At 41.1% G+C, this 6,698-nt stretch overlaps 1 protein-coding gene across 3 annotated transcripts in view; it reads left to right on the top strand.

The window, feature by feature from the left end:
- Positions 1 to 12: 12 nt before the first annotated feature.
- LOC146589422 (uncharacterized) overlaps positions 13 to 6,698 on the top strand; it is a 28,171-nt gene continuing 21,485 nt past the window's right edge. For all 3 annotated transcript variants that reach the window (XR_014897197.1, XM_085316323.1, XM_085316324.1), the window contains exon 1: positions 13 to 233. The gene's annotated coding sequence lies outside the window, so the exon portion shown is untranslated. The remainder of the gene's footprint in view (positions 234 to 6,698) is intronic.

Below are 6,698 nucleotides of genomic sequence, written 5' to 3'. Positions count from 1 at the left end.
GGGCCGGGCCGGGCCGGGCCGGGCCGGGCCGGCGGGGGCTGCCGTTGCGCCGCCCGTGTAACGGAGAGGAGCGGCCGGGCGGGGGGCCCAGCTGTGTCCCGCGGCGCCTTCCCGCCGGCCTCCCCAGTGACGGGCTTCAGGGGCGCCTCGGCTCTGTAGGACCTCGTTGCGCGAGTGCCCTCGGAGGGGCTTTCCGAACTAGCTGCCCTTCGCAGCCTGCTTTTCCAAAGCCGGTAGGGTGCTTTTTAGTTCCTAGTTAAGACTAGCCAGTAGTACAGTCAGTCTTCCCTGTAATAGCCCAAACTTCCCACCCTCTTCCAGGCAGATTTGTGGTGTTTCAGCATAGAAAGTTGTCCCCCAAAAACATGGAGTACAGTACGCCTTACTGGCTGTGCTCTTGGAAAGGATTTTATCATACTTTTGAGAAGAGAGCGTGCTTTGAAAYTAGGATGGTTTTTAAGAAATCAATATCTAAAATTTTCTGAAAGTTGAACAACAAAGCCAATAAAATACTCATTGGTTTCTATAGAAACCAGCACCTTTACTGGGGTTGTACTGACCATAGTTTTGGCTGGAATTTACTGTCTTTGCAGCTCACTCTCTTGCTTATTTGCAGGAAATCAGAATTTGAGAAAACTGACTTGCAGATTTTTAGCATGTGAGGAATGCTTGCAATCACAAGTACAAAAAATTTTAAAATCTGGTTCACTGAGTTACATTTTATTTCTAAGGCTCTGCAATCCTAATCCCTAGAAATCTCAGTTTGCTCTTTCCCTGTTTAATCTGAGGTGTATGTGTCATTTTGACATTTGCCATCATCCATTCTACTTTCTTCCTCAAGGTCTTTCTCTAGCACAGCTGAAATGAGCTAATTCAGAAATGAACTAAAATAGCTGTTTTCAGCCCAAAGATACAGGGAGTTTGTGAAGTTTTTTTCAATACAGTTATTAACATGGAGGAGTGTGGTAAAGAGAACAAATATTAAATTGACGTGTTCCGATTTCTTATTCTCAGATGCTGTTTCTCAGTATGTTCTGTTCTCAGGCAGAAGTGACATTCAGATAGATTTGAGAGTACAGATAAGTARTGTAGGTAATTTAGCTTATGCTTTAAAACTCCCTAATTTCAGGAAATAGTCAAGGAGTCGAAATAATAGTAATTCTGTTCTGTAGTGACACTGCAGCAGCAATACTTCTAAGAAGAGGGTTCTACCTTAGTTGTGTACCTGTTTTACCTCTTTTCTGTTATGTGAGAGCTAATAGTACTGAGATACCTTAGTTCTGCATTTGATCATACCAAAGTTTGTTAGCTTTTGTTGGTTTTGTTTGTTTTTTGTTTGTTTTTTAACATCAGCTTTTATTTTCCCTGAAAAGATCTGTATGGTTTACTGCAGTGGAGAGTTCCTCTAAATTGTCTTGAGCTCAATCATTGTATCAGAGTGACCTGCATGTTGTCATAATCAACTGATAAACTTTGCATCTCGGTTTGATTTCCCCCTCACACACAATACCTGAATATTTGCCTTTGCGACAGTCATTCCTCTATTCCACTGAACTGTAGGACGTTGGAAGATGGATGGCATGAAGCCCTTCCATGGGTCTTGCTGTATCTTTTAGGGATGCTTTCAGGAATTTGAAGGTTTAGGAAGCTCCAAATATTTATGTATGCTCTCAAGATTACAACCTGCTTCTCTAAAGCATTCATGCTCCCAAATACCGTGATTTGTTCAGTGGTGTTCTGTTAAGAACTAAACATAATGATGAGATACCAGTTGCTTGCTTTCTTCTACCTGTCACATACAAATGTTAAAAGTTAATGAGTTGTGGAAACCTATTAGATAAACAACAGGAAATGAGCTCAAAAAGCCCAAAGAGAGCAGATGTTTGTTAGGGCTCAGCAGTCTACTGAAGGTATTTCTAAGTGATCGTTTTCTCTAGCTTTGTTTACATTATGACTGAACCTCAGGTCTAGCCATTACCTATGACTGTGCCAGTGCAAACACTCAGCATAAGCAAAAAGGGAAAATAGTTGATTCCACTGGAACTTATGCTTGTAGCCAGAATAAACTTTGGTAGTGCAAATTCCAGCTTTCATTGTTCACACAATGAAAGAGTTTATACTGCTGTCTAAAATGGCAGCTAATCATAAGTGTAGATGAGAGGACCTTGAATGTTTAGCTGACTTATTTGTTATTCTGACGGGGATTTGGAACACAATAGAAGTTCCACGTGCTGTTAGAAGCACCCAATACTTGCCTCATTAGGCTAAAAGAGTGCATATCACTAGTTCAGTTCTAGTGTACCAGTACATGATAATACATTGAGTGCCTTTATTGTCCACTGATGTATTTCTTAGAAGAAAATCACATGGACAATGGAATTTGATGGTCCCTTGAATCATCTGAAATGCCTCCTAATAGAATAGCTTTCTAATTGGGGATCTGCTTATTCTTAAAAGTTTTGTTTCTTAGGACTTGAAAATAAAAGATTTTACCTAATGACAGCTTCCAGGAATGAAATGACTTAGTAAATGCAAAATTTTAAATGCCATGTAAAAATTCAGGAACACAACTAATTTTACTTCATTTCAAAATGTGTTTAAGACAGGACATCTGTCTTGGCCTAAGAAATTTAGTTCTCTATGTTGCAAGATTCCTGTGTGTATAAATGTTGCTATTTTCAGGCCTACTGATAAGGAAGACGCTTCCCTGTGAAGGTGTAGCTATAAATATACCAACAACCAACCAGCAGAACAAGTTTCTTGCTGGTGTACTTGTCTGTGCTAGAATTTTGCCAGCTTAGAAATACCTTATCAAATAACTCTTATGAGTTTGTTGCTGTCATGAGTTTTGATAAATGTCAACGCTGYCCTACATTTTTAGAATCATGTCGTTTGGAAGGGGCTTCTGGAGTTTATCCAGTCCCGCCTCCTGCTCCAAGTAGGTCCAATTAGAGCAGACTGTTCAGGAACTTTTCTTTCAGAAATATCCCTTCAAAAATATGCAACAGGTCAGACATATTCCCAGACAGCTTGCTAAACTCACTCAGCTGCAGGCCTGATGGATTGTATTGCTTTCTGTTGTCCTGCTTTCTATTGTCCATTAGCCCTAAAGGGAAGGGGGCCTGGTAAAGGTGAGGGGGGGGGGGTTAGAGCAGGAAGATGGCAGGGTATTTGCATTGGAAGCAGTGCAAGCAGATGCTGGCAGATGTACCACAGGCAGTGTGGCTACGCCTGATGCAGCACACTAAAGTCAGGGTAGAGGCCCTGAGCAAAAGGCAAGGCTTCAGGCATCTAAGGATGCCTCGTGCATTTTCCAGGCTGTTAACTTCATGTGTCAACGCAGGTGACATCATAGACTGGCAGGATAGGATGATATTTTGCTGTGGAAGAAATGAGGCCGGCATTCCCAGAAACATAACAAAAATGCTATGTAGAAAACTGTAGCTTCTAGATTATTCCCAGGACCAAACAGAAGTTTATATGTTGATCAACAAAGTACACTGCAAAGGAAGAAATTCTGTTTCCAGCGCCTTGTGCCCCAAACCAAAGAAAAGCAAGTCACTCACTACCTCTCACTCTCCTTCTATGCAGATGTAGTATAAGAGTAATTTGGGGCTGGGAACATCAGGCTTTTAAACTGCATCTGTGTGTTTAGCAACACTTGCATAGTTTACAAGTACAACTTTGCAACACTGTGTAGTTTACAAGTTAACACTAGAAAGCAAAGAATTCCAACTGAAGAAGACTGCACTGCCTGCAATTTGCTTTTTGCTGTCTTGGGTTATGTTTTTGTCWTGTTCATGTTTTGGGTTGTAATAGACTGATTTTTTAAGTACATTGCTGATTTATGATTGCTGAAACTTGATGCAAGAGATGCCAAATGTTTATAATTTTTATTTTCTGACTTGCACCTGGCTGTAAATTAAAGAGGTTGCCTTAATAGATAATTCATTTTTCTTGTGTACAAAACACTGGTCTTGAAGAATTGTGGTTTCAGCACACACAAAGCAGGTGGCTCTGCAGACTTCAAAGCAGAAGGAATCTTGTTTCCCGCAGATTTCTTTTTTATTGTGGGTTCTTCAGTGTCTAATAGTRCCCAGACTATCACTGAAACATTTGTAATGTCTCTCTCCTCTGTGGATTCTCCAGCAACTAAAAAGGTTGAGCTCTACTGCAACCTTTCTGTCACCTGGAGTACTAAGAAGTTCTTCTGCCTCTTCTTTGATACTTAGATAAATGAAACCAGCACTGATCTTTGAGACTGTAACCTTATGTCAATTGGTTCGGGACTCATATTCACAAGTTCATATGGTGAGATAGGTGCAATGACACACAGTGTGCTCGTGCAATACTTCCTACAGGCTAAAATACATCCATTTTAAATCAGGTAATGATGCAGATACCAGATCTYACTTCCCTTTTCTTGTCCAAGCTGCTTGCCATTTCCTCTTCCCTGGCTCTGTAGTGAAGAACGAGATTATAAATTAGGATTCTGCATCCATTTCCTCTCTCTTTAGTATACTTCAAGGTTACTTTTTCCTGATTAGGTGAGGTTTGCTCAGTATAGCTGGGATCGTGGTGAGGTCCYTGCCAAGTATTCAGTACAGTTCATATATCCACTGGTGCCTGGCAGATTGAAATTCTGTTTTCTGCCTCTAATCTTGAGGCAGATCACTCACTTCACATCACTCCTCACCCTTGTAATAACCCCTTATTTGCATTCTTTCCTGCCAGCTCTCATACTTCTTCCTTCTGACTACGTATCTAGGACATCTCTCCTTGTCCAGGTCTGGTCACAATGTCTAAGAGATGGCATTTGCTTAAAGCCAGACCTGGCCACTCACAAATGTGACTGAGCGTGAAAAGAAGAGGAGTTTACCTGGCTGCCCCCCAGGCATTTTACAGGAGGTGAAGCTTCCTGACAAGGGTGGCGGTGGACACTGGCATTGTGAGACTGTTCCTGGAAGACAGTATAGCAAGGGCACATGTACAGAATTCATATTGGGTGTATTTCTGAACTTTTATGTCAGCTGTGTTATCTGGGCAAGTATTCCTATGCAGGCAACTGAAAAGCGGGGCTTTGCTAGTTTACATCAAAGTGGATTTTGATAACTAAGGTTAGAATTCATCTGAACTAACTTTAGTGATCTAAAAGTTTGATGTGTAGCTTAAGCAGGTTGTCCAAGTTCTCTCTGGAGTTACTTTCTGCTCATCTATCTGCAGACCAAAAGGGAGTGGCTGTTCAGGAGAAATTTGGCCTGTGTAGGAGGGAGCGTAGACAGAGGCAGCAAATTCATCAGCTGTCCCAAAATAATTCTTTCTTGCTTTATCAGTCARATGCTTCGATCACAGGCATCCAGGCATGGTTTTGAAACAACTCTCCAGAAGTGAAGACTTCCTCATCTCTTGGACCACCCCGTTCTCTTTAAATGCTGGACTTTGCTTTTAGGAAGCATCTCACTGTTCTGCCTACAGCTGTGCGGGGCGGGGGGGGGTGTTGTTTGTTTGTTTTCCTTAAATCACTGAGGACATTTCCATCAAACAGGACAGGTGTTTTTTAAATGTTGCTCTATTTCCTAGTAGCATTTTCCCAGGCCAAGGACATAATTGCACCAGGTCATCACAACCCATTGTAGAAATGACAAAATGACAGAAAAATAGATGTTGACTGCATGTGAAGAGAGACAGCTCTAACAGATGGAAGTCCCAGGTTCTAGGATTTTTCTGGCTGTGGAATTTCAGTGCCGAAAAGGGGGAGAGAATGCAGCGAGGGCAGTAGGCAGTAAGAAATGCTGTACTCAGAGACCAATACTGGTAATTGCTTCTGTATTTAACATTTAGCTTCAGTGACACTTGTGGAGTAAAGAAAATATGAATAAATATTTTGAAAGTTTTCTTTCATTGCAGTGTGAGGGGAAAGGGACATGGTTAACTGATAGATGAACATTTTATTGTGGATAATAGTAATTACAACATTTGTCTGTTGTATATGCCTGCATATATGTTGGTGCATGTATTTATGTTAGGTAGATTTGCAAATACAGACTTATTTGCTACTGATTGTACATACAGGTGGTTTTACATACAGTAAATGTTGTCTGGCACTATAAGCTTTGATGAACTGGGTATTTACAAAATTTTCAGGCATTAATTATTTGGGCTGAGATTTTTAATACTACACATCTGCATTTGGCTATTTTTTTAAAGGACGTTTTAACTACAAAGTTCAGCTATTTCAAAAGGTGAGGATAGAAAAAGATGACCCTAAATAGTCTTTGAAACATTTTACTAAAGGCTTAGCTTAAAGGAGGGCACTGGAATTATCACTTTCATGAAAGTTCACCCAAATTTGAATTATGAGCAGGAGACCCCCCCCAAAAAAAAAATTTTTTTGAATCAAGCATGATTGGAAGAAACTTGTTACCATCTGACAGCTTGTTTACCAAGGACTGCATACATAACCTTGTCATTCTCCCAATGCAACTTGTACATGCCACCTAGACCAAGCTAGATTTGCCTAAGACTTTCCCTGAAACTATTCCCCTGGCTGGCAGGGGAAGAGGCAGAGGCCCTCCTCACCTTTGTTGCTCCTCTAGGCAAAGTGCAGGAAAAAGAGGAACAGCCTAACTAGAACTGTTAGAGATGAGAACTGAAGCAAAGGGGAAGATGTTTTCTGGTACTGCCTAACTTTTGAGACT

This window comes from Rhea americana, unplaced genomic scaffold (genome assembly GCF_003343005.1).
Source record: "Rhea americana isolate MKP2758 unplaced genomic scaffold, rheAme1 scaffold_46, whole genome shotgun sequence".
Taxonomy (NCBI): domain Eukaryota; kingdom Metazoa; phylum Chordata; class Aves; order Rheiformes; family Rheidae; genus Rhea; species Rhea americana.
This window is presented reverse-complemented; position numbering and strand designations above follow the sequence as displayed.